Below are 25,870 nucleotides of genomic sequence, written 5' to 3' on the forward strand. Positions count from 1 at the left end.
ATCTAAAGGCTAAAACTAAAAAACTAAATTAGAAGAGGTGTAAACCTCTATGATCTTAAATTAGTGAATAATTTTTTAGCTATAACATTAAAAGCACAAGCAACATAATTTAAAAAAAAAACACATACATTTATTTTGTCAAAAAAAAAAAAACCCTCCAGCACTCCAAACTTTTTTTCCCATCAAAATTAAAGGGAGATAAGCAGAGAAAAAGAACAAGAGGATAGAAGAAAAAGAGGGAGGGGTAGTGCTGAGCAGTGATACTTGTCAAATTACATTGTTTTATTGTGTGCATGTATGAATATGTAATGACAAACCCCATCATTATGTATAACTATAATGCATCAATAAAAATGTGAGGAAAACACTTTGGTAAGTAAACAAGTCACACACAAAAGGACACATATTGTATGACTTCACATATATATGAAGTTTCTAAAATAGTCAAATCTATGGAGACAAAAGGCATATCAGTGATGATCAAGGGTTGGGGGTTCCTAGGAATGACTGAGAACATGCATGGTGTTTGTTTTTAGAGGTGATTAAAATGTTCTGGAGTTTAAAAAGGGAAAGTTTAAATAGTGTGATGGTTGCAAACCTTGACACATACATTAAAAGTTACTGCATGGCATACTTTTAAAGGCTCAATTTTACGGTATGCATATTCTAAGAAAAAAAGATGGAGGGTCTTTATGCAAAACAAATAGCCTCACCTCTTAAACTTGTCACAAAAGACAGAAGATAAAAGTAAAAAAGGGAATATGTTTCAGTTTTGAAAAGGCATATATACGTATTATACCACAATTAAGGGCAACAATGTGATTTTTTATCAAAGCTGTATAAAAAGAAAAGACAATTTTTTTTGATAATAGAAGTGATAATCATAAAAGTTGGCACTGTATAATGGATATTCATATTTATTGATGCCAATTTCCTGAGTATGACTCATATATCATGATTGTATTGAACATCAATTCAATTTATTCTTTCCATAATTAAGTATTCAGGACTTTAATACTTTGATGGCTGCAATTCTCAAAAGATTTTTTTAACAATTTTTTAAATGATATAAATGAAGATAAGGTAAATGTTGCCAGATGTTAAGAGTTGGTGAAATGAGGTAAAATTGTGTTGTCTTCCTTTTACTATCCTTGTGATTATTTTGCTTTGAGTTTAAAACTCTTCAAATTATGTATCTGAAAAAAACAATAAAATAAATACAAATAGACAGTTTAATATCTTTACCATACTTCAATACATTCATGCTTTGGAGAAAACTATACCTAGTACAAAGAGTTTTAGTTTCTAGGGTCTATTGTCTTAGTATATTAAATATGTATTGAAAAGACTTAAAACTTTTGCAGGTTTTAATATACCTTGGTCATTTCCAAGTTCTCAATTTCTCCATTTATGTGCTGTTCTTCTCAAAATGTGACATGCATTTTGGATAAAGAACAAATTAAGTCTTCTTTTCCTTGAGAAATAAACCATAAGCACCATTAAATACTGTTTAGAACTTTGAGTGGGCATGAAGTGTGTGGAAAGTGAAGAAGATTCTTAGTTGACCAATAAAATTTACCCTGGGTTTCTTTTCTATAGCAGGTATTGAGTACTCTTGGTCCCTGAAACATGAATGAATGAGGCACCCTGGGTCTTCACACAGCAGTTCCATCCTGCTACATCTGCATAACCTCTACCCATAGATGCCACATGCTCTGATTGGGGAGATGGGTTATATGGAAACTTGATGCTCTCTTTGAAAAATGCCTTTCCCTTACCTACACCAATTAACTACCCCACTGGATATAGTTATAATGCACAAATTATTGAGGAATATTCTAACAGAAGGAAATGAACCATCTTCTTCACTTATGGATAATTATATGAAGCCTCTTAAGAGTGTATGTATTTTCTTCAGTATCTATTATAATAAAATGAGAACACCAGGCACTGTATTTTATATGCTATTTTATATAAGAAATTAGAAATCCTTTTCCATTGCTAGGACAACACAACCAAAAACAAAAACAAAAAGAGAATAAACTATTACCAGGCATTGTACTTGGAAATAATAATCGTGTGATGCAGTTGTTCTGCCAATGTGTCGCTGGGCTTCTGCACAGAGGATGCAGAAGGGGAATTTAAAACCCTGCTGGGTATGAGAAAGACCTGAAATCCAGAGGAAACTTTTCATTCTAAGGCACACTTCAATATATTCAATATAAGACTCTATCTTATATTGAAGACATGCTCAGCACTTCAAGTTGGTAAGGAAAAATAAGGTCCAAATAACTACCCAAGCCATGAAAAATGCAATATAATAATATGAAGGTAAACTATTATAGGACTTCATTGAAAAATAAAAAATAAAATAATCATTGTGAAGGACAGTGACCCTTTTAACAGTCCTAGCTAAAGCTCAAGGTACTTAGGGCTTGGTTCTTGTAGTTTTCAAGCTCCAGGGCCAACTGGAACCCAATTGGCTGTCTCCTCTGGACTGAAGCAGTGGTCCCATACGCACTTGGGCCTGCCTCCCTCTATAGTGCTGCCTCTACCTTCTCCACCAGACTCACAGAAACCCCTTCTGGAGCGTCTCAGTCTTATGTAGTTACAAGCCCTGAGGTTGCTTCTGAGAGCAACACACCCGGAACAAAACTCCATGAGCATCAATGGCATCCTTCAACCATGCAGCATGTGGGAGGTCATATTGAAAGGATTCCCCAGAAGTTCAAAATGGCACATAAATTTAAAGGATTGTCAAACTGAATTTTTAGATTTTAACTTTTGGTTCTTTGAAAAAATACTTTACCCTTTAAATTAAAAAAAAAAATCCTGTATTTCCTATATTATGTTATGGTGGTTCTACCAATTGCAAGTAGCTTTTTTGCCACTTTGATTCATTGGAAACTTCTAATACAATTGATTTAGTTTCTAAATTGCCATATAGCCTATTCTTAGTCTATTTCCTTAGTGTTTACTGGTAGATTATTTATTTATTCATTTATTTATTTGCCAGGTTTCCACCCTAGACATTCTGATTTAATTCCTGTATTTGTGACCTGGTCTTTGAGAGACTTTCAAAAGTCCTATCAGATGATTTTAATCTTCAAAAACATTTAGAATAAACTGCATTAGAAAGAAGTAATGTTTTAATACTTCATTTATGATTTTGCTTACTCTAATTATCTAGAAATAAACCATGAAGTATTTAAGGATGAAAAGCATTTTGTCTCTACATTTTATATAATATATAAATATATGTAATAATATATATATATATATATATATATATATCTGTATACACGTACAGAATAGGGAAAAAGAGAAGATGAAGCCGATGGGAAAAACTATAATCAATTAGTAAATTCAGATAAAAGAATCTTGTACTGCTGTAACATATTTTCGTTAAGTGTGAGATTATATCAAAGTAAAAATTTATTTAAAATAATCCAAACATCCACTTACTTGGGGGATATTTGACACACCTTGACATTTCCTTTCACTATCTAGCAATATAGTTTTTTTTTTCACTTTGCTGCATTAATATAAACAAGCTTATACTTGTCTTTGTAGAACAGAGACTTCAAAATACTTTCCTGATTTTATGTGTAGAGATAATGCTCTTTTTCAAATCTTGTGTTTTATAGCACTTTATGGTTTTGAAGGAAACTACATGCCAATTTTTTATATAATTCTTTCAAAAATATGGTAAAATGGCTATGTTATTATTATGCACACTATATTAGATGAGAAAGCTAAGAGTCAACCTCAAAAGTTACCATTTATAGAGTTGGTAAATTTTGAAAAAACAGACATCGAGACACCCATGCCTACCTACTGTGATATGAGGTTTCAGTGTAAATGAAGTTTATTACCTATCTTGTAGATCATTGTATTCATTTCCCATGACTGCTGTAAAAATTACTGCAAATATAATGAATTAACACAACAGAAATTAGCAACCTTTATTTTTTCCATGGCTGGGGATCAAACCCAGGACCTTATGTGTACAAGGCAAGCACTCTACCATTGAGCTACACCTCCAGATCCAAATCTGTTATATTACAGTTCTAGAGGTAGTATTTTAAAATGGGCCTGCAGAGTAGTTACATTCTTGAAGTCTCAAGGGGAGAACTATTTCCTTCCTTCCTTCCTTCCTTCCTTCCTTCCTTCCTTCCTTCCTTCCTTCCTCTCTCTCTCTCTCTCTCTCTCTCTCTCTCTCTCTCTCTCTCTCTCTCTCTCTCTCTCTTCTTCCTTTCTACCAGGGATTGAATTCAGGGGCACTTAACCAGTAAGTCACATCCCTAGTCTCCACCCCGCTTTTATTCATTTTGAGACAGGGTCTCACTAAGTTGCTTAGAGCCTCACTAAGTTGATGAGGCTGGCTTTGAACTTGTGATCCTCTTGCCTCAGCCGCCTGAGCCACTTGAATTACAGGCAAGTGTCACCATGCACAGCGAAAAATCTGTTTTCTTACTGTCTTCAAAACCAGTGTAATAATACTTATATCTTGACCTCCATCTCTCTTTTAAAGATTTTTCAAATTAATCTGGGCCCATTTGAATGATTCATGTAATCTATCTCAAGATACATAACTAAATGACACCTGCAAAGTCTACTTTTCCATATAAAGTAACATATTCACAGGTTCCAGAAATTCAGACATGGACCTATTTTTAGTACCCTTTATTAATCTTATTATAATTGAGAATTTGAGACAATCATCCTTATGTGGAAGAGATGACTAAAAAATTAAAAGAAGACAGATAGAACAGAAAAAAATAAAGCTAATGTAATAATGCAGACACAGAACAGAACTTCAAATACATTTCTCTAAAATTAGTATGGTCATAAAATCAGAGATTTAGGGGGAAATTTTAATTTATTGTGAATGATTATTGCCAGTGGCTCATATCTGTAATCAGCAACTTGAGAGGCCGAGGCAGGATGATTGGGAGTAGAAAGCCAGTCTCAGTAACGGCAGGTACTGAGCAACTCAGTGAGACCTTTTCTCTAAATACAGTACAAAAACAGGATAGGGGATGTGGCTCAGTGGTTGAGTGCAACTGAGTTCAATCCTTGATACAAAAAAAAAGAAGAAAGAAAAATGATTACTATGAAAAAGAAAAAGAATGATTACTATGAAAATTGAAAGATCACAGAAAAAAGAAAGTCAAAAAAGTCAAAACCAACAAAATAATAACTGAAATGAAAAATTGAAAATTAAGATTGGAATATATAACTCAAAGATATTTCATGAAGTAGAAAAAAATCAAAAGGCATTTAAAATAGAAAAGATAGTAAAATTAAAAAGTAATTGAGGTACTACAACATTTAATTATAAGAGAATTTAAGCAAATGAAGAAGAGATACCAGAAATTTAAAAAATAGGAAGAATTCTAGAAACAAAGGGAATAAAACTCTAGATTTAACATTTAACAGTTTCAGAATGGAGATCAACAACCTTGATCGATTTTCAGAACATAGAAAGTGAAGACAATAATCCAAAAAAATCCAAAGAGAGTGCATAAGTCTGTTAGAAATGTTTGGAACCAGAATTGTCTTAGATTTCTCACGTGATAATATATGTTTCCAGTAAAAGTCAAGAAGTTTAAATTTTTGAAAGAGGAAGGCTTAGTCCTAAACTTTTTACCCAGACAGTAAAACAAAGGTGTTATGGTTTGAATGATGGTGTCCCCTACAAAGTTCATGTTAAAATGTGGTCCACAAAGTAAAAGAAGAAAGAGGTATGGCCTCTGGAAGGTTTTTATCCCAAGGGCTCTTCCCTCTAGAAAGGGATTGTCACTCAGGTAAAAGGGCTTGGTGGTGCACTCCTATACCCCGGGGGCTCAAGAAGCTAAGGCAGGAGGATCTCAAGTTCAAAGTCAGCCTCAGAAACTTAGCTAGGCCCTAAGCAACTCAGCAAGACCCTGTTTCTAAATAACATTAAAAAAAAAAGTACTGAGGATATGGCTCAGTGCTTAAAATGCCCCAGGATTAAATCCCCAGTATCAAAAAAAAAAAAAAAAGGACTTGAGGGAATAGTGTCCTTCTTCTCTGTTCTGCCAGATGAGCAGCGTATGCACCATCTTGGAAACAGAAATTAGCCCTCATCCAACAGCTGTGTCTGAATCTTAACTATTTTCTCTTTATATATTAGCTATTCCAAGGTATTCTGATATAGCAGTTCAAATGTCCTAAGACAAAGGGTAATGGTTGCATAAACATTGTTTGATGTGCAATGATATTTCAGACGTACAATTACAAGAATAACTTGACTTCAGAGAACATTAGGGATTTGGGGTTTGGCAGATGAGATAAGAAGTATAGAAATTTCAGAATTCAGAAAACTAAGTCTTCATACTCTGAACTATTAAAAAGACACTGTGAAGTAAAGAGGTGTGCAGCATATTTGTGGAGCACTGAGCAACAATCAACATGGGACCCACTCTTCCAGGGAGTCAGTCAACTCTGTGGCCCTGGGATTTTTGCTAGTGACATCAATCCAGTTGCAAAAGTCAAGCTATGAGGGCCATGGAATTGAAAGCCATTCATAGGAAAGGAGTCACTGGATCAATGCCCCACGTTTTTTGCCTTAGGAAGCGCAGCTGTTCATCTCCAGACAGGTAACTTACTCCATAATGAATTCTTTATTGACTTCTTACTCTTTTTTTGTCTTAATTCATCAACTAAATTCTTTTCTTTTTCATTTTACTTTTTTGAACTGGAGATAGAACTGATGAACTTGCTCTAGCTAAGCTCGTGGTCTACCACTGAGTTGTACACCTAGCCGACTGAGAAGCACAGCAGCCTGACCACGTGAGGGCATCTGCTGTCTCTGTGTACAGTGAGCTGGGTTTTTGTCACGTCTCTCAACAATTCCACATAACACCAGCTCTGAACCCAGAGTCCTGGGCACTTAGTTGAGGCTCCATAAGCTCCCACCTCTCTCTACCTGACAGAGCCCTCCTGGCTCCCTCTGCACTCATTGCATTGAAGATGAAAACCTGGAGGGTGGGACTTCCCATCATCCAGAAGTTCCCAAACACATTCCACTGTGTTATTTGTTCATGGAACCCAAATGTTTGGGTGGGGCCACAAGCACCCTGGTATCCATGTGTGGGAACCATAGTAGTATAATCAAGAAACAGGAAGGAGAGAGGTTGGACTGATTAGTACAGATGGCAGGGCATAGTACAGAGTAGAATGGAGAGTTCTCACCCGGGGTGATTGTTGTGATGTGCACAAATGCTCTGCTGGTGCTGGGGTGCCCGCATGGTTTCTGGGGTCTTGAAAGACTACAGATGCCCACAGAGTGCTCTCAGATGCACATAGTGGGAGGCCCTTTGCCCACTACGTACCTGTGGAAGAAGTAGGAGGCGCCCTTAGTGTGGAGGTGCCATCTAGAAGGCAGCCTCACTTCTCTGGGCACAAGTCCATAACCTTTTTTTCCAATCAAGTTTTTCAAAGGGCCATATATGCTCCTGGAAGTTGGTAGTGGAAATAGTTCTCCATCCATTAATCACTTTCTCACTCACTAATGTCCTTGTGTTTTTGAGAAAGGTTCTCCCTTTACTGGTTTTCCTGAATAGAAATCCTCTTGCATCTTGGGTGAATAGGGTTATGGGTTGTGCAGAGGGTGTTAGTCCACTGAGCATCTTAGAGACTGTCCTTTATGGAGCCTAATGATCCTCATTGGGGAATGAGGCCAGGGTCCTAACTGGTTAGTGTGAGGACACGATGGGTTCAGAGAGGGAAAGAAGGACAAGGGAAACTCAGATGTCCCTTCATGGCCTCTGGAGTTAGGGGACTTACCCCTTTGCACCTGGGATCAGGAGACCTCATTTCCTTGAGGACACGCACACTCAGACATAAAACTTGAATGTGGGTTCCTTTCTGGGGTCCAGGTCTGTTGTTAGCCACCAGGAATGACAGTGCTCTCCATGATGAGTGGAGCCATTTTTGTCAGGAAAGAGCCCATGGTTACGCCTTGTGCAAAGCATCCCACGCCAGGGGCTCCCATCCCTACATTCCTGTCCTGAAAGGAAGCCACTCAGAGGCAAGGTGGATCCAACCACCTCCCATGTGTTCACGCATCACTGTGTTCCAGCATCACCCCAGTGAACAGTCCTGATGGGATTGGATGTGGCTCAGAATGTCACCCTCATGAGCTCTACCCTGCTACAGCTGCAGTTCTGCAGTGGGAGAAACTCAAAACCTCAAAACACATGCACATGAAAGAAAAGAGCAACAGCCAGAGCCCAAACAGGCCAGGTGTGGCAAAGACAGCTGGAGTGCCTAGGTTGGGACTCAGAATTATGTCAGTGGGGTGGCATTGCTGCTGGCACCAGCATGATAACCGAGAGCCAGCCCTGCTCATTGTGGGGAGCAGTGTGTTGGGGAAGGCAGCAGAAATTGAGAGGCAGGATTGAGTTTGGCCCTAGGAGGAGGTTGGGTAAAAGGCCAGTGTGAGTTGGAGGGCCTGGGCAGATAGAGAGAGGCCAGGGCACACCCCAAAGCCTGGAGACTGCACTTGTTGTCCAGGGTTGTAAAACACCACCTCCCCTCTTACTCACAACTGAGAGCAAGGGGCATTGATAAGTTCAGTTTGTGTGCGGTTGCATCCAAGGTGGCTCGGCTAGGCACCTCTGTTTCCTTGACACAAGAGGCTGGGAGTCCAGGCTCCACTGAGTCTCAGCTGGGACGATCAGAGTCTGAGTTTATGCCTGTGTTCCTGGTAGGATCCATGTTGGCTGAGCCTCAGTGTTTTTGTAATGAGAGGATGGGCGACTGTCATGTCTTTATCACAGGACACACTTGCTAAATGGATTTGTTTGCTCTGAGGAGGAAAGAGAGAGGGGGGAGTGGTGCTGGAGACAGGGATGCAGACAGGGGTCATGGACTTGGCATAACTCAGTCTTGGAGGTGATATCCCATCACCTGTACCCACTTCAATTCCCATGAATTCAGAGGCTGGGCCCCCTTGAGGTGAGGGGTGAACTGGTTCTGGGCAGCAGGATGCTGTGGTACTTTGGAGTCTCTGTGAGACCCCAACACTAGACACACTTGGCCCTTTTGAAATCTTAGGAGAAGCCTTGGGAAGTTGTATGGCAGAGGGGAGCAGCCTCTGCATCTCAGTCACCTCCAACTTGCCATGGTGTAGAGAGGGAACTGCAGCCACGATGGGACGGACATTGGCCACGTCCCTGTGTGGGACACAGGCCTGAATGAGTTAGGGTGCATTCTTTGTCTCTCCCCTTCTTGTGATTGTCCCATCTCTACATTTGTGCTTTAGCCACCTGTGAGTCCCATCTCTGGTTTCAGAGAGAAGAGAGGGTGTTATGGGCCAATAGACACAATAAACCCTAGAGATTAGATGCTACCCTACTTTCCAGAAAAGACTGGGCACACCATGAGTTGCACAATGATGGGACCAGGGTCCAAAAGCTGCTGAGAGAGAAGGACTGGTTGTTAATGCATTTTTGAAGGCTCCAAGCTGGAAATCTACTGGCACCAAGCTGGGCAGATGCTGGTGGGGGTATTTGGGTAGTTGTTGGTGAACACCTGCACACCTGAGATGGGTAGGCATGGAGGAGAAATCAGCAGCCCATAGGGCTTTTGAAAGTGGTCTTATGTGAAAAGAGGCTCAGGTATGGGCACAGGAAATGACATCATTGCCTTGACAATGGATCAAACAGAACATGGAACCCTGGTATCCAGGCACCCACTTCACTGACCAAGCCATCAGAGCTCATTTGGATGGAGACACTGGAGTGAGAAGGATGTTCCCCTGTCCTTGCAAACAATGCCGAGCCTCAGCCTCCCAGGAATCTCAGGGGGGCCAACTAGCCCTTTTGTGGTTACACTGGGTGAGGCTTCAACTTAGACGCCAGAGCCTCTTGCAATTGTCGCAGAGGAGCTCAAGAGTAACAGTGAGTAGCACAGGGCAGGTGAGCCCAGCAGGCCCTCTAGTCTGATCCCTGATGAATGGCCCAGGACTCCTATTCTTACTCTGTGTGTGTGTGTGTGTTTGTGTGTGTATGTGTGTGTGTTTGTTTGTGTGTGTGTGTGTGTTTGTGTTTGTTTGTGTGTGTGTGTGTGTGTGTTTGTACTGAAGGGAACTGTCCCATTGTGCTTTGACTCTAGTGTATTGGCACAAGTCATTTTTCTGTTTGTCACCATTTGCATTTTGAAGCCACGATTCTTGGTCCCAACCCAGGGTGAAAATGATGAGAACACGGAGGAGCCCTTCAGGGTACAGAGCCTTGAACCTTACAGGCAGGACCAGCTTAGGAATGAGCTCCTGCCTGTCATTTGTGGGAGAAACCTACATTTCAGCAGCAACATGGGGTTAATCTCCTGGGATTCCATCCCCACCCAGCAGGTGCTGGATCTCTTGTTCCCAAGGTAAGCACCAGACCACCAAGCCCAAGTGTGTAGCCCCCTCATGCCTGGGTCTTGGGGCTGCCATGTACCTCTCAGGGACCCAAAGGTTTGTGATACCTAATGAGATAGAGGACCACACTCAGTGGAATGTCAGCCCAGAATGGGACGAGTCCTGGAGGTGCCTGCCACAGCCTTGCAAGGGGAGTGAACTCTCCCTCTCAGGCAGAGAAATCATCCTGACTCCACCTGATCCACAGAGGTCCATGGAGCAGTCCCCACACACTGGGAACCACAGCTCAATGGTGTTTTCTGAGCTCATTCCCAGGTGGACTCAGCGAGTACAGGTGGTCTTTCTGGTGTGATGTTGGCTTTGTGAAGAAAGTAGATCAGTGCCAGAGGCTTCTCGAGACTCGGGCCTTGGGAAAAGCACTTTTGGGTTAATAAAGACATGTTAGTATACATAGTGGGACAGAGCATCCTAGCTGGGACATAGCTGGACAGGGGCTTTCGACATGGCAGCTCTCACACCCAGAGATATGTGGGAATCAGCACTTTGGGCTCATTCGCTGATAAACATGGAGAAAGCACCCACTGTGTGAAGACATGTTTCCAGTCACATTTCATAATTCAGTGAAAAATGGGGTGCAAATGACTGCCATTGTGTCCCTTTTCATGGGGGTCAGCCTAAAACCGCAGGTGCCATGAGTACATATCCTACATGTGACTGCATCCCTGACTCCATGAGGCATAACTGCACATTGTCCTCTTTAGTGACTGTGGTGATCCCTGGACCAACTTCAACATAGAATGGGCTTGGGGTCTAGAGGGTGGGCTCCTGTTTCCAGAATAGGGACCTGCAAGGTGATTTGACTTGGGAAGGCTGAGGAAAGACTGCTCTCCCCAATTCTGTGTTCTGCCTGCAGTGTAAGGTGAGGGGCTTCAACAGTAGGAGGGGTAAGATAGGGAGTTGTAGGTAGTCATGGTCCTCTGGGGAAGCCCCTGGGACAATGGATCCCCCCACACCACACCTCCCTGTTTTCCCCCAGGGCCACAGAGATGTGGTCTGCACTCATGGGAAAAGAGAGGTCCACCGCTACTCAGGGGGACTCAGTGAGAGCTCACAGAGAATGAGGTAGAATTGCAGCCCACGCCAGGGGAGGAGGTGTCTCTTGAGCCCTGAGAAGAGTGGGCAGGAGGACAGACACTCCTGGAAGGTGCATTCCAGGTTGGAGAGCACGTAGCCAAGAGGAAGAAGAGTGTCAGGCCTGCCCAGAGGAGGGGAGAGCTGGTCATACCATGGATCTTACACTCCTTCGTTGAAGGTTCTTTGCCTGTGGCAACCTGTCCTGTCCCTGCCTGTACAGCCACTGTGTCTTGCCTGAGGTGGACTGGTGTGTTCAGAACCAGGGACGGTTCAGAAGTGTAGGGTCAGAGGTTTTCTCTGGAGGCCATGGCGAAGGCAAGGCCAGGGTTTTTCTGACTCCACCCCTGCCTCCCCACAGTGCCTCACCTTCCTTCCTGGAGACCTGGATTAACTTCTACACCGAGGCTTCCCATCAGCCTCCAGGCTCTCTGAGTCTGCAGCAGCTGCTGCCATATATGTGGCTCTTGCTGGTTGGTTTGTACCTGGAGCATCAAGCATACCACCTCCTGGCCACAACTGAAGATGGCATATCAAGCCAGGCAGCGACTGAGAGCCAGGCGGACCGGGGTGAGTACCTAAGGGTATATGAGGAAAGGTCCCACTCTTGTCCCACTGCAGGGAGTCTGTATGACTGGTGTTGGACTGGAAATTAGGATAAGCCTTTGTCCATTCAGGAAGTGACCCCAGTCTGCAAAGAGGTCCTGTGTGGGCTAAGGGCCTGAGTTCTTCCTGGCAGCAGGGGTATTGTCTGTGCGAAGGTCAGGGCAAGGCAGTTATGTTGGCACCTTTTCTCCTCTAGCTACAAGCTCAGTTCCTGTCACTGCTCCTAAGCCAACCACAGAGCCAGAACCTTCTCCCTGGGAAGGGGCAGAGCCGGAGTCCAGGACATTAGGGGCCTCCACTGGGTACGCCCCACAGCCCCAGTACAACAGGCGGGTGAGAGGCAGGTGCCTCATTCACGTCTACCTGGAAATGAAAGGACAACACAGTATAGGAGCATCCTGGTGAGTCTTCGAGCAGGGGAGTCTCCTGGGAGCCCACAGTTGGGAAGACCGAGTCCACAGCAAACACCTTGGACTAGGCCTGTCTTCTTGAACTGGAGCTTCTGGAAGGTCAGGAAGGAGAGCATAAAATGAGGAAGAGAGAGGCGGGAGAGCAGCAGCATGCCAAGTCTGGGTGTGAGTGGGCCTGCGTGTTTTGGGGTGTGCAGGTCAGAAGTGCAGGAGTGAGTGCTGGGTTCAGAGGAGGTCAGAGAAATATCGAGGGTACAGGCCATCCTCTACTGATTTTGGTATTGGGGAGGAGTATATTGAACCGTGGAGGTTGAAGCAGAGGAGTTGGCTGTCATTTTCTTGTGTGTGGGAGGGGATATGTTGCTGGTTGAAGGGAAGGGAGCCATTGTAGAATGATTAGGGTGGGTAGGTGTGGGTCACAGACAACTGGGGGCCTTGGAGGGGCCCATTAGTGTCCTAGTTTGCATGTATGTGAATAGAGATTTAGCGGGTCTCTCTTCAGAATCTTCCTGGGTGTGGAGTATCCATCATGAGACTCTGGTGTCCACCTCCAGGGGAGCCAGTTGAACCACTGCACCTGCTGGGTCCGAACCTCCTGACACCCCAGCAAGAACTGACACTCGAGCCCAGCAACTTTCATGCCTATCATTAAAGTGTCCTAGTGTGTGTTGTTCCCTGGATGTCAGGACCAAAGCACCTAGGGTTTGTGCCTGGTCCACACAAAAATGCAGCTACATCCCAGACCAGAGCAGGGATATGGAAGTCCACTGGACCATTCCTCCCATCTTGATGGGACTAGAGTGTGTCTGTACAAAGCCTTTTGGTCCTTATTCCCTTGTCCCTGTAGGGCATAGCAGGTTGAAGCAAACTCTTGTACCAAGATTGGGCTAGAGGCTCATAGGAAGACCCCACATGATCACATGAAGGCCTCAGGTAGCAGGGTAACAAGATGGTGCCCTTGTGTTGAGAGCTCTCTTGTCTCTGATTGTCCTTGAACACTGTCCTCTGGGTAGCTCCTCACAAATTCCCTCTCTGATGAGCTTTCTCCAACCCTGCTCAGGTGACCTGCCAGGACAGCACTCCAGTCATCATCCGCAGGGCCTTAGATGCACACTTGCTCCAGCAGGAGGATCCAGAAAACTACGAACTTCTGCAAATTGTCTCGAACCATCAGAGTAAGTGGAACCATCAGAGGGTAGGGAGCAGTGAGTCACAGTGGGCTCACGATAACTGGGAGCCAAAACACAGTGTGCATTGACCCAATGCCCAGGAAGAGTATGGTGGGACTTGTGCACAAAACAAAGTGTAATGATGGGGCATAAATCTGCAAGTTCTTCATGTTCCCCAGGGGCTGTGGACCTGCCTATCATGTGTTCTTTCCTTGGCCTGAGGAGGCATTGCAAAGCTATTATCCACAAGGGGCCAAAAAGACAGGCTTCTTTGTCTTGTGTCAAAGAAGACAGACAACCACAGGGTGCCTACTTTGGCAGCCTTTCCTGACCTAGACGAGTACATGAGAAAAGCAGTTCAATGAAGAATCATTTCTGTCTTCCAATCTTTCTATTCATTGCAAACTGAGTCCACTTAGGACCAGAGGCCATTTCTAGAGAGAAGTATGTGGTAGAATAGAACCCTTCACAGCTTGTAAACAGGAAATGCAGAAGTGGGGAACTCAAGAGAAATATATATCTCTGGATGGCACAGCCCTGCTGTGAACATCCTCCACCTACGCTCAACACACCTCCAAACCATACCCCTCAAATTAGTGTAGCCCTGTATGAGTGGATGAATCCACTGGCAAGGTGGAGGCACCCACCATCAAGTGCTTTTCCCCAAACCCACCTGTGATCATTGCTGCAGGGGGGAGAAAACCTTGAACACATGAGTCTTTGGGGACCAATCCAGATACAAAGTCTAGCTGTTTCTCTTTGGTGGGTCCAACGTGAACTAAGAGGGTCTGGGGTACAAGGGGCTATTTCCTTGAAAGGTGTTCCTGTAGTGGACCTCCTGTGCATAGAGGGTCCTCAGGGAGGAATCAGTGGGGAGTCTTTGGTGGAACAGTAGCTGGATTCGGGGGCTCTCAGGTCTGTGTGTGAGACCTGAGCTGGCAGAGGCTCTCAGTTGTGGGGGATGTTGGGTAGTGTATTCCTTGAGTGTCACCTACCACGCCTCTGCCCCTGCCTCTCCAGAGCTGAGGATCCCTGCTGATGGGAAAGTATATTACGCCCTGGATGGAGGAGTAAATTATAACTTTCTTCTTTGGGAAAGAGCTGCCAGCAAGTCGTTGAAGGTCAAGCCAAAGGAGGTAAACAGCCACCTTCTTCACTCTTTACTCCTGGTGCCACTCCACATCCTCCAAGGGGACAAGAACCTCAGGTTCTGGATGGATGTTGTAGAATGCCCATAGAACCAACTGCCAGGCTGGGTGGGGTGCAGGTGCTGGGCTTTGCTGATGTTGTCATCCCCCACAGTTCTTGGAGCCTTCTGTGGCAGTGGCATCCAGGACCCCAGCAGCTGTGAGCCGCAGCTCTGCAATGGCTGCAGGATCATTGCCCCAAGCCACCCAAAGCAATGAGTGCTGCATGAGAAAAGTCACCAGTAGCAGCTCCTCACTGCTTCACTCCAGCCAGCAGGTGGAAGATAGCCACTTTGTTCACGTCCTCCTAGAGGGACAGAGCCTGAGGGAGACAAAGTGCATCCTGGTAAGCCCGACAGCAGGGCTGCCTCCTGGGTGTCCACACAATGAAAGGCAGGAGAGACAGCCAACCCTGGGGCTATGGTGGGATATAAAAAAGAGAGAGGTCCATCTTAAGGGCTTGACCTGAGGAGGGAGAGTATCAGCATGCCCAGCTCCAGTGGTGAGTGGGCTGGTGTATTGTAGGTTTTGCAGGCCAGAAGTGCAGAAGGAAGTGCTGTGGACAGATGAAGTCAGAGATATGTCCTGGGTGCAGGCTGCAGTGCCTAGAACTTGGTATTCTCAATGAGTGAGGTTGGAGCAGAGGAGGTGGCAGTGACTTGTCACATGTGTAGGAGGGGACATGTTCCTGGTGGCAGGGAAGAGAACCTCCTTAGCATGACTAGGTGTAGGAATTTGGGGTCGGGATCACCTGGGAAGTCATGCCAAAGCTTCGAAATGTTAGCCTTTGCACGTATGTAAATACGGAGCTAAAGGGGTTCTTGGCAGAATTTCTATGGATGTGCAGTAGACACACTAATGCTGCAGGTGTCCAGCTGCAGAGGAGACATGTTCAGTGACTGCCAGTGCTGAGTCAAGTACATCATTACAACCAGACCCGCACCGAGCTTCCAGAGGCTAGGGCCTCTCAAAGCTATCATGAAGCACTCAAGTGCACACTCTTGTATCTGAGTCTGTTTTGTGTAGTGGAAGTCAGGACCAAAATTTTCAGTGCATCTGCCTCTTCCACCCACAAAGGCAGCCTGTATCCCAGAGCACACTTGGTGTGCAGATCCCTGGCCCATTGCTTTCACCTCAGAGAGATGAGAGTGTGTCTGTGCACAGGCAATTTGGTCCTTTGACCTGAGTGGAATGTGACTCCCCAGGGGGAGGGGAGATGGCAGGTACAGGCAGATATTTATACCAGGATTGTTCTAGTAGCACATTGCAAGAACCCAGGGGGTATATGGAGGACACACTTGGGTAGCAGGATAACAAGATTGTGCCCTTGTATATGTAGCTGAGATTTCTCCTGAATGTTTGACCACAGTCTTCTGGGTAGCTCCTCTAAAAGCCATTCTCTGATGACATTTGTCCCACCCTGATCCAGGTGACCTGTCAGGAGACGGTGACAAGCCTCATCCGCAGGGCCTTGGACCAAAATTTGTTGCAGCATGAGGATGTGGACAACTTTGAGCTGCTGAGTATGATATCTGAGGATGAGAGTAAGTAGGACAATCAGACAGTGGGGAGACGTGATCCACAGTGGGCTCAGGATAAGTCACAGCCAAGAGAAAGTGGGCCTTGGCCCCAAAATTCCAAAGTGTGGTGGGCCTGGCAGAGACTCTCAGGGGGTGTGGGTGTTTTGTGGTATAATCCTTGAGTGCCACCTAACAATTCTCTCCACTTCGCTCTGCAGAAATCAAGGTCTCTGACCACTCACTCGTGTGTCTGTCCATGAATCCAGGAATAAAATATTTCATCGTGAGGAAACGCCCCCAGGTCAAGGGAAAGGAAGTAAACACCTACCTTATTCAAGCTGTACTTGTGCTGCCATTCCACTCCCACCTGGGGAAATAAGAAGGCTCAGCACCTGGACATATGTGCTAGAAGCCCATAGAGCCAACTGACAGGCTGGGGTGGCTTTCTGTTTCTGGGTTTGCTGATGTTCCATCCCCCACAGTTCTCAGAATCAACCTGCAAGTCCTCCAGGCCGCTTTCCCACAAGCAGGTGGGAGAAACCTGCTTAATTCGTGTCCACTTAGAAACACAAAGTCCAAAGATGGCCAAGAATGTTCTGGTAAGCCTGGGATCAGGAGTGTCCCCTGGTGCTTACACCTGGGTGGGGAGCAGACACTGGTCCAATACCATGGACCACTCATGCCCTCTTGAATTTGGAGCTTCTGGATGATCAGGAGGATAGAGGGGAATCAAGAAGGAAGAGGTCAGTGTGAAGGGCTGGAGCTGAGATGAGGGAGAGCAGCAGCTTGTCCACTGCCATGTCTGAGGGAGTCTGTGTGTCAGGTAGCAGCATACAGTCAAGAAGGACAGGGGCAGGTATGGGTGACAGATGAGAATAGGATAGGACCTAGGTTGCAGGTTCCATTGTATGGGATGCTGAAGTCCATGGAGGAGGACAGCAGTGTGAGGTTCTGCATGTTCCTTGAACAAGGAGCTGAGAGAGTCTCTCTGCAGAGTCGATATGGATGTGGAGCAAGCACACTAAATGTCCAGGTAACCCAATGACCAAACTTGCCGGATGAGGTGACATCCTACATCCCAGCCAGCACTGAGCCTCTGGAGGCCAGGAGCTCTCGTGGCTATGTTTCAGCACTCCTGTGTGTGGTCATGTTCCTGGGTCTGTTTTTGGTCCTGGAAATCTAGACCAAAGCATCTAGGTTTTGTGCCTAGGCCATTCCCAATGCCGCCTGCATCCTCGGGCATACCTGGGATCTTGGAGGCTATTGTCCCATTCCTCCCAACTTGTGAGATGAGATTGCATCTGTATGCAGGTAGTTGAGTCCTTTCACTTCGAGAGGAGTGCAGCTCCACAAAGAGCAATGGCAAGCCCAGGAAGTCCTATGTACAAGGATTGGGCTAGTAGCCTATGGGAAGAGCCCACACGATGAGCAGGAGGTCAGCCTCAGGTGGTAGGGTCATGGATGTTGCCCTTATATTTAGAGTGGAGGTGCCTTCAGAATGACCCTGACCACTGTCCTTGAGTAGTCACTTCAAGGCCCATTTCCTGAAGGCCTGTCTCCCATGCTGCTCCAGGTGACCTGCCACGATAGGGCTCCTGTCGTCATCCGCAGGGCCCTCGACCTACACTTGCTTACTCAGGAGAAACCAGAGGATTATGAGCTGGGCCAAATCATCTCTCACCGTCAGAGTAAGTGAGACAATCAGATGGCAGAGAGCAAGGGTCAGGATGTGGACTCAGGTCAACTCTTAGCACCAAAGAGTAGTCTCTGACCCCCAAGAACACTTCAATAGGTGTGTTGGGTTCGTGCACAAAGACAACTGCACTTCTGCTCGTGGAAGGTGTTGAGGTCCAATAGTATACCCCAGTGGATATTGCAGCTCCCCACCAGGTGCCGTCCCCTGGACATGAACAGGCATAAAAAGCTGACATCATTGAGGAGTGAGGAGGAAAGCCTCTTTCCAGGAGCAGTATGCTTTCATGGTCTGGGATAGGAGTGGTTTCAAAGGAACATGGGAATGCATGGGCTAAAGATGGAACTGGCATTTTGTGGACTGAAGCAGTACTATTGAAAGCCTTCTGTGTGACCAGAAATCCACTGCCTGGGCAGAGCATTGCCAGGATTCTAGCAAGCAGTAACAGGATGAAATTGGGAAAAAAACACAGCCTGGGAGACAGCCTGAATCATTTGTTTTTGCATAAATTTGATGGTCTTCCACACCTGAGTCCACTTGCCAAAGAGTGATCACAATAGCCAGGTTGTGATCCCTAACTAAAGTCAGATGAGGGCTTCCTGAGCATGTAGCCACAGAGCTCATCTGATAATAATGCCAGTGCTTTTTCATTGGTTGGTTGGTTGTTTTTTGTGAGCCAAACACCACAGCAGCCATTATTCCAGCCTATGTACGCTGAAGACCACCATGCCAATGAGTTCTAGGATCACTTGTCTCCTATCTTAACCTACTGTTAGGTTAGTAGAGTCTATGGAAGAGGAAGTCTGTCTGGGGCCTTGGTAGCCTGAGAAATTCATAGCAGAGATCCCCACATCCAACCCAGAAGGTATGGATAACTGGCTCTAGGTTAGAGAAGGGTGACAGGAAACAGGTGTTCAGAGAAAGGAGAAGCAGGCTGTTGTATTCCCCCACTCGGGGTCATGGCACCACTGGGCCATACACCATGTTGGAGGGAAGCAGTCCCTTTGCTGGTCTTTGGAACCATTGTTCTCAGTAGAGCAGCATTTGGAATGTGGCCTCCATTCTCAGAAGCCTGGTTCACATGGAGGCAGGCTCCACCAATGCAGAAGCATGGCTCTAATGTGGTATCCGTGCTGGTCAGCCTGTCCTCACTGTGGCCATACTTGAGGAATCCTAGGCCTTTTCTCTGGGTTTCACAACTTTCTCTTTGGTTGTGCACTGAGGCTGTCCATAAAGCTCTAGTGTGTGGCAGTGGAGAACTCCTCAGCCCTTGCCACAGAGGCATAGACTGAGAGAGAGAGAACAAGGGTGGCAGAGAGGGAGAGACAGAAAGATGGAGAGGAGGAGGAGGACCTCTACTTGGAGAATGAGGATTCAGTGGAGCCAACAGGAACAAAGTACTGTTGCCCAGGGCGCAACCCTGTTTAGGTCTTCCTCCAACCATACTCAACCTTTCTTCCAGTCCCTGCCACCTCCCAGTAGTGTATTCATCTTGAATGAGAATTTCATGTTAACATTAGAGCACTCACCACCCAATGCTTCCCTCCAAACCCACCTATGAAGATGGCTCATGTGGGGACTGAATCTTCGGCACAGGAGCCTATTGTGGGAGATTTCAGATGTAAATCTAGTCGTGTGCTTTGGCAGATGCAAGAGGACCTGAGATGTTCTGGAGTCCAAAGCCTTTGGTAGGAACAGACATTAGATCTGTTGAAGTGCTCTGCCTAGTTCTTCCTCAGGGAGGACTGTGGAGGCTGTCTTTGTTGGTATTGGTGCTGAATTGGAGAGCTCTCAGGTGTGTGGCTCTGGCCTTTTCTGGCACAGGCTCTCAGATGTTGTGGTGTCCTAGGGAGCACCTCCTGAGTGCCACCTTCTTTTTGTACACCCCTCTCTCCCCAGAGCTGAGGATTCCAGCACAGGCCAATGTATTTTATGCCAAGAATCCTCACAAAAAATCCAACTTTGTGCTGAGGAAAAGGAGCCTCTCCCAAAAGAATGATGAATGGATCCAGCCTCAACCTCCCTCTCGTCCTGCAAAGAAGGCTCCAGCCCTCCTGAGGATGCTTGCAAAAATCTGCTGCTGTGTGCCTGGGTGGGGCTGAAGCAGCCCAGGAATATTTACATTGATTACTATTTGCTTCAAAGTTTGAATCTATAGTTTGCCATTGTCTTTGACCTTGTTTAGTAACACAGTTGTTACTCTATCCTGTATTTGTTGTTTCCATTAATATATTATTATTTTAAAATATATATGTTTTTGTTACTTGATCTACTCTGATGATTTGAGTATACTAAATGTAACAGTGTTTCCTAAAGGACACATCCAAACCAACAGGAAGTAATGTTTTATTCTATCAGCAAGAACTTTGGTTTTTAGGAGTTTGGCAGATGGCATTATCTGAGTCAGTTTTCCAATGGGGGCAATGAAGTATCAGCTGTCATGGTACAAACACAAACAAAGACACACAAACACACACAAGAACACACACACTCACTGAGAGATAGATAGACAAATGGAGTTGGTCTCTGCTGAAATGCTTTGGAGATGTGGTTCTGATTTCTCCCATTTTTGAGTATTTTCAAGTGCACAAGGTGTCTTGCAAATGAACCCATGTCTGAGGAAGACATGCATGTGTACTTCACATGCCACTTTTCACATAGCAGGAAGGTCATGACATGTAATATTTTTCATGCAGCTGTGTTTTGACTGTGAACCATCCCATGAGGTCAGCTGTGGAATTTTCCACTGGTAGCATCACAATGGGAATCCACTCTTTGGATTTGGGGATATTTCCAATTTTCTTGATTCAGATTGGAATGATATATATATAGTTTTTGATGAAAATTCTGCATTTGATGGTAATGAATGCCATGCATCTAGGAATCTGTAGACTGCAGACAATGAATGGATGCCTACTGTTGCCTGGACTGGTCTGAAAAGTCCTGTAGCATCTGAGCAAGTGTGAGGGCTGTACAGGTCTTGCAAAAAGTCCAGGTCAGATGATCCTGCACAAAGCTGAACTCCTAGTGGTCTCCACAACAGTGTAAGGGCCAAGGAGAAACACTTCCACACAGAAGTTGGGAAGCTACCTTATGAAGGTGATCATAGATACGGGATCCTCTTGGTAGGACCCATTTTCTATTGGGCCAGAACTGTGCTCTGAATGTGGTTGCTGAGAAGAACTTGGAATTTTCTAACTGAAGCAGTTCGTGCAAGCTGCTTCCACTTGCAGGAACAAAGTGTGTTCTTGTTGAGCACTTTAGGCTGTCTCTGGTTGAACTAGAGTGTCTGAAGCACTTGTAATGATTTGCATTCATGGTTTCACATTGAAGCCTCTGTGCCATCTGTCAACCACTGATGGCTGCAAGTGGGGAATGGAAGCCATTTGCTGCAAGCAGTTTCAACTTGCAGGACTAACTTTGTTGTAAGTGAGCACATGGTGTTTTTTCTGTGTGAGCTAGAAGAAAGCAAAACTGCTTCTTACAGGTGACAGGCATGCTTTCACATTGAAGCTTTTGTGCCATTGATCCAAAACAGTTCACTCATGTGGGCACCTGCACTTCAACTGTATGTGGTAAACAAGTGTGACAAATGGATGTCAGTGAGACTTTGGAGAACGGACCTTCTCAGCTGGTCCTCTTTCCTCCTGCAAGTTGGTGATCTCTTTCTGTCACACTTTGTGTTTCATGCCTGAACTGTGCTCTGAATGTGCTTGATGAGAACAGTTTAGAAGTGCAGAAGTGAAGCTGTTTGCAGAAGCAGCTTCAAGTAGCACAAGCTAACTTGTTCTCAGTGAGCACATGGAGATTTTTCCCTGGTTGAAGCAGTGTGAATGAGAATGGCTTCTCAGAGCTGGTAGGCATGTTTGCATTTGGCAAACATTGCCATCTATCACCAAGAGTTCCTTGCATGCAGAAACCTTCTTTTTAAGTGTTCTCAGAAAGGTCTGATGAGTGGATTTCCATGGAATTTTGTGGAATTGATCTTTTCTGCAGTCCTCATTGGCTTCTCAAAATTGGTGATCCTGGGCGCAAGGACTCTCTTGCCAGCCAACATTGTATTTTGGGCTTGACCTCAGCTCTGAACGTGCTTGCTGAGAGTAGTTTGGGAGTGCAAAAGTAAAGCAGTCTCTCATCAGCTTCAACATTCAGGAGCTCATTTTGTTCTCAGTGAGCACATTGGGGTTTGTCACTACTTAAACTAGCATGAAGAACCACCGCTTCTCAGAGGTGGCAGTTTCCCTCTGAAGCGTCTGTACAATTAATTGGTCAATGCGAGTTCAATGCAGGCAGGCACTTGGATTTTAAGTGAATTCTGTGACAAATAATTGAGCAATTGATTTCAATCAATTTTGGGGAATTGCTCGTCCCAGTGGGCCCACAGTTCTCCTTCAGTTGCTGAACCTAGGTCCAAGGGCTCTCTTGCTAGCACTCTTTGCATATGGGCTGAAACTGTGCTCTGAGTGTGCTTCCTGAAAATATTTGGAAGTGCAAAACAGAAGAATTTTGGCAAGCAACTTTCATATTAGGAAATGACTTTTTTCTCATTGTGCCCATTGAGCTTTGTACCTGGCTGAAGTAGCCTTAAATCCAATGGCTTCTGAGAGCTGGCAGGCCCAGTTTCCATTGGAAGCAACTTTGCTCTTGGTCAATGGCAAGTTGGTTACTGTCAGGTACCTGCAGTTTCAATGAGTTTTTAGCAGAAGGAGACCAAGGGGATAAGATGAAACTTGTGCAATTCATTTCCTAATCAATGTTGATGATGCTAGACCAGAGTGGACTTTTGCAATAATACTTTCTCATGTTTTTTGCAGAAAATGTGCTCTGAATGTGCATCCTGAGATGCATTTGTAGGGGGAAAATAGAAAAAGTTTGTGCACAAAGTAGATTTGTTCTCAGTGAACACGTGGTGGGTTTTCCTTGGTTGAACATGCAGGAAGCAGAACCTCTTGTCAGAGCTGATGGCACCATTTCACTTGGAACCATCTATGCACTCAATAAAGCAGAGGTCATTGGAGACAGGCTCATGCAACTTCAAGATAGTTTTCAGAATCCGTTTGAGGAATGGATTCCAAAGAATCTTTGAGGTATTGACCCACCCATCAGTCCTATCACTTCCTATCTGAGCAAGTGCTCCGAGGTACAAGGGCTCTCCTGCTAGCACACTTTGGATATTGAGCCTGAACTGTTCTCTGAATGTGCTCAATGAGAAGAGTGTGAAGTGCAGAAGAGAAGCAGGGTGTACAAACAGCTTCAATTGCAGGATGTAAAAATGTTTCTAGAGATTATATTGGGATTTGGGCTTGGTTGAACTAGTAGGAATTGGAATCCTTCTTAGAGCCAGCAGTTACAAGATTTACTTAGAAGTTTCTGTGTCTTGTATAAAGCAGAGTTTGTTGCTCATGGGTACCATCATTTCCAGTGAGTTTTCAAAAAATTTGAGAAAAATATTTCAATGAAACTCTGGGCCATTAATCTTGTCAACCGTCAAATGTTCCACGTGAATATTGGTGATGTCCCAAGAGACACAATTTGCACTTTGGGTGTAAACGTCGTCTGAACGTGCTGGCTGAGAAAAGCTTGGAAGTGCAGAACAGAAGCATTTTGTGCAGGCAGCTTCCAATTGAAGGAACGGTCTTGTTCCCTGTAAGCACATTGAGGTTTGTTTCTGGTTTAAGCTGCATGAAGTGGAACTGCTTCTCAGAGCCTGCACTCTCAGTTTCTCTCTGAAGCATCTGTTCCATTGGAAATGTAGATTCCCTTCAATAGGGCCTCATCTAGGGAGCCTTCCCATGTGCCTCCCACTTGATTCAAACTTCTCCAGTGCACTTGTTGTCAAAGCAGGGACTCTAGGAGAGAGGGCCTCTCCATTCTCCACACTGAGATCTCTCAGCAGGGAGGACTCCTCCATGCTTGGATGGCAGGGCTGTGATCACCTGGAAGGTGGAAATAGGAGGCTTCCAGGGGGCTGGTGGTGTTCCTAGCCAGGGTGTTGGTGACTGCAGTGCTTTTAATCTATGGATCTCAAGGAGCCTTATGCTGCAGATTTGTGTACTTCTGCATCTGTATGCACACAGTTCTTCATGTGGGGAAAAAGCAGTGTTCTCAAAGTTTGCTTTATATTATATTCAACTGGTAATTTACAAACCCCAGTGTCCCATCTTAGCCCAGAGCCATTCCATCAGCCCAGGGCCAGTGGGTAGTCCAGCAGTCAGTACTATGCACAGCTCCCAGGTGGCTCCAGTGTGTAGCTGAATTTGAGAGCCAGTGTACTGTAGGATTTGCCCTTGAGGTTAGAATTTATTGACTTCCTCTTATGTCATTTGACTAGTCAGGATGTCTCATTAACTATCTGTGAAATCTTCAAGTTAGCAATCTCTGGTCATTTCTACCCTCTGAGGAACCCGGTTCAACAGTTGGTCATGGTCATGAGTAGTCCTGGGTCACAATGAGGGAGGAGAAGACAATAATGTGGAATGGTGGTGTAGAGAGTCAGGGTGGGGCCGGACCCCACACTGTGGTTAGGGTAGGGAAGGGATCTGAAGAGACTACCTTGAAAGCGAGCTCTGGCTGCAGTTAACCAGGAATCAGGGCCTGGAAATGGAAGCCATGACAGGGCTTCTGACTAGAAAGGACACATCCTTCTGGGCTGAGTTGGAGGTCCATCCAGGCAGAGGCAAACAGAGAGGATGAAGGAGAGTGGGGGATGGTCTAGATCACAGAGTAGCTTCGTCATCATATCTTAGAGAATGGATTTTTTTCTTCCAGTTGTTGGTAAATGCTAATTCATTCACGTGTTACATTCACATCCACCTCATCCATTTGAAAGGCCGCTCAACCACCACAGGCAGTGATATCTTGGTGGATGTGTGCATTCTAAAAGAAGGTGAGGTTGGCGCCAATAGAGTGTGTGGGCACTCAGGCATTGGCAAGCTTGCTTTGGAGAGTGAATCCCCTAAATGTTACTGGGCTGCTTTTGAAAGCTCGTGTGGTTTGGCTGGACTTAGAATTTTTCCACACAATTTAGCATGGTGTATATTTTAGAGAGCATGATCACTGAGGGGCAGCTTGCCGGTTTGAAGCCATGAGCATTAACATCTATCAAGTTTCTCACCTGGAGTTGGCTACCTACAACTGGTGACAGTGTTTTGCTACTGCTGAGCAATACTGAACAAGTCTCTGTGCCAGTAATTCATTCCTGAACTACATCACCAACAAAAAGACACTGAGTGAAGGTGAGGACCAGAAGAGCCCGGGAACCACCAGACAGCAGCCCTGAAGTCCTGAGCTCTGGCACATCATATGCCAACTCAACTGGGTATCAACCTTGCCTTTCTGGACTCATTAGAACTGTGTGCTTCAACTTTCAGAAGCAAATGCAGAATGACAGAATCTTCTCTGAGGACACTTTTCTAAGTCTTATTTGCAGCACATCTTCTAAGTCTTATTTGCAGCATGTCTTCACTGGAATGAGTAGTCATTTGGCATTCTGTTGTACTTAAAATTTCATGAGATTCTACCCCTACTTGGTAGGTTGTGTGAAAGTGACTCGGCCTGAATGCATTTTACATCCCAAAATATGGCTTGTCTTTTCTCCTAAACCTATCAGGGCAGTCAGAGCAGCCAAGGAGTACTATAAATTCAGGCATAAAATCGCCAGATAGACTTGGATCACTGTACATCTTTCTAGAACCTTCTTTCATGCTCTGGCTTCCCTGAGGTAAAGTGTGGGGACTCTGGGATCCAGATTTGTTAGAA

This window comes from Ictidomys tridecemlineatus, chromosome Y, assembly GCF_052094955.1.
Source record: "Ictidomys tridecemlineatus isolate mIctTri1 chromosome Y, mIctTri1.hap1, whole genome shotgun sequence".
NCBI classification, from domain to species: domain Eukaryota; kingdom Metazoa; phylum Chordata; class Mammalia; order Rodentia; family Sciuridae; genus Ictidomys; species Ictidomys tridecemlineatus.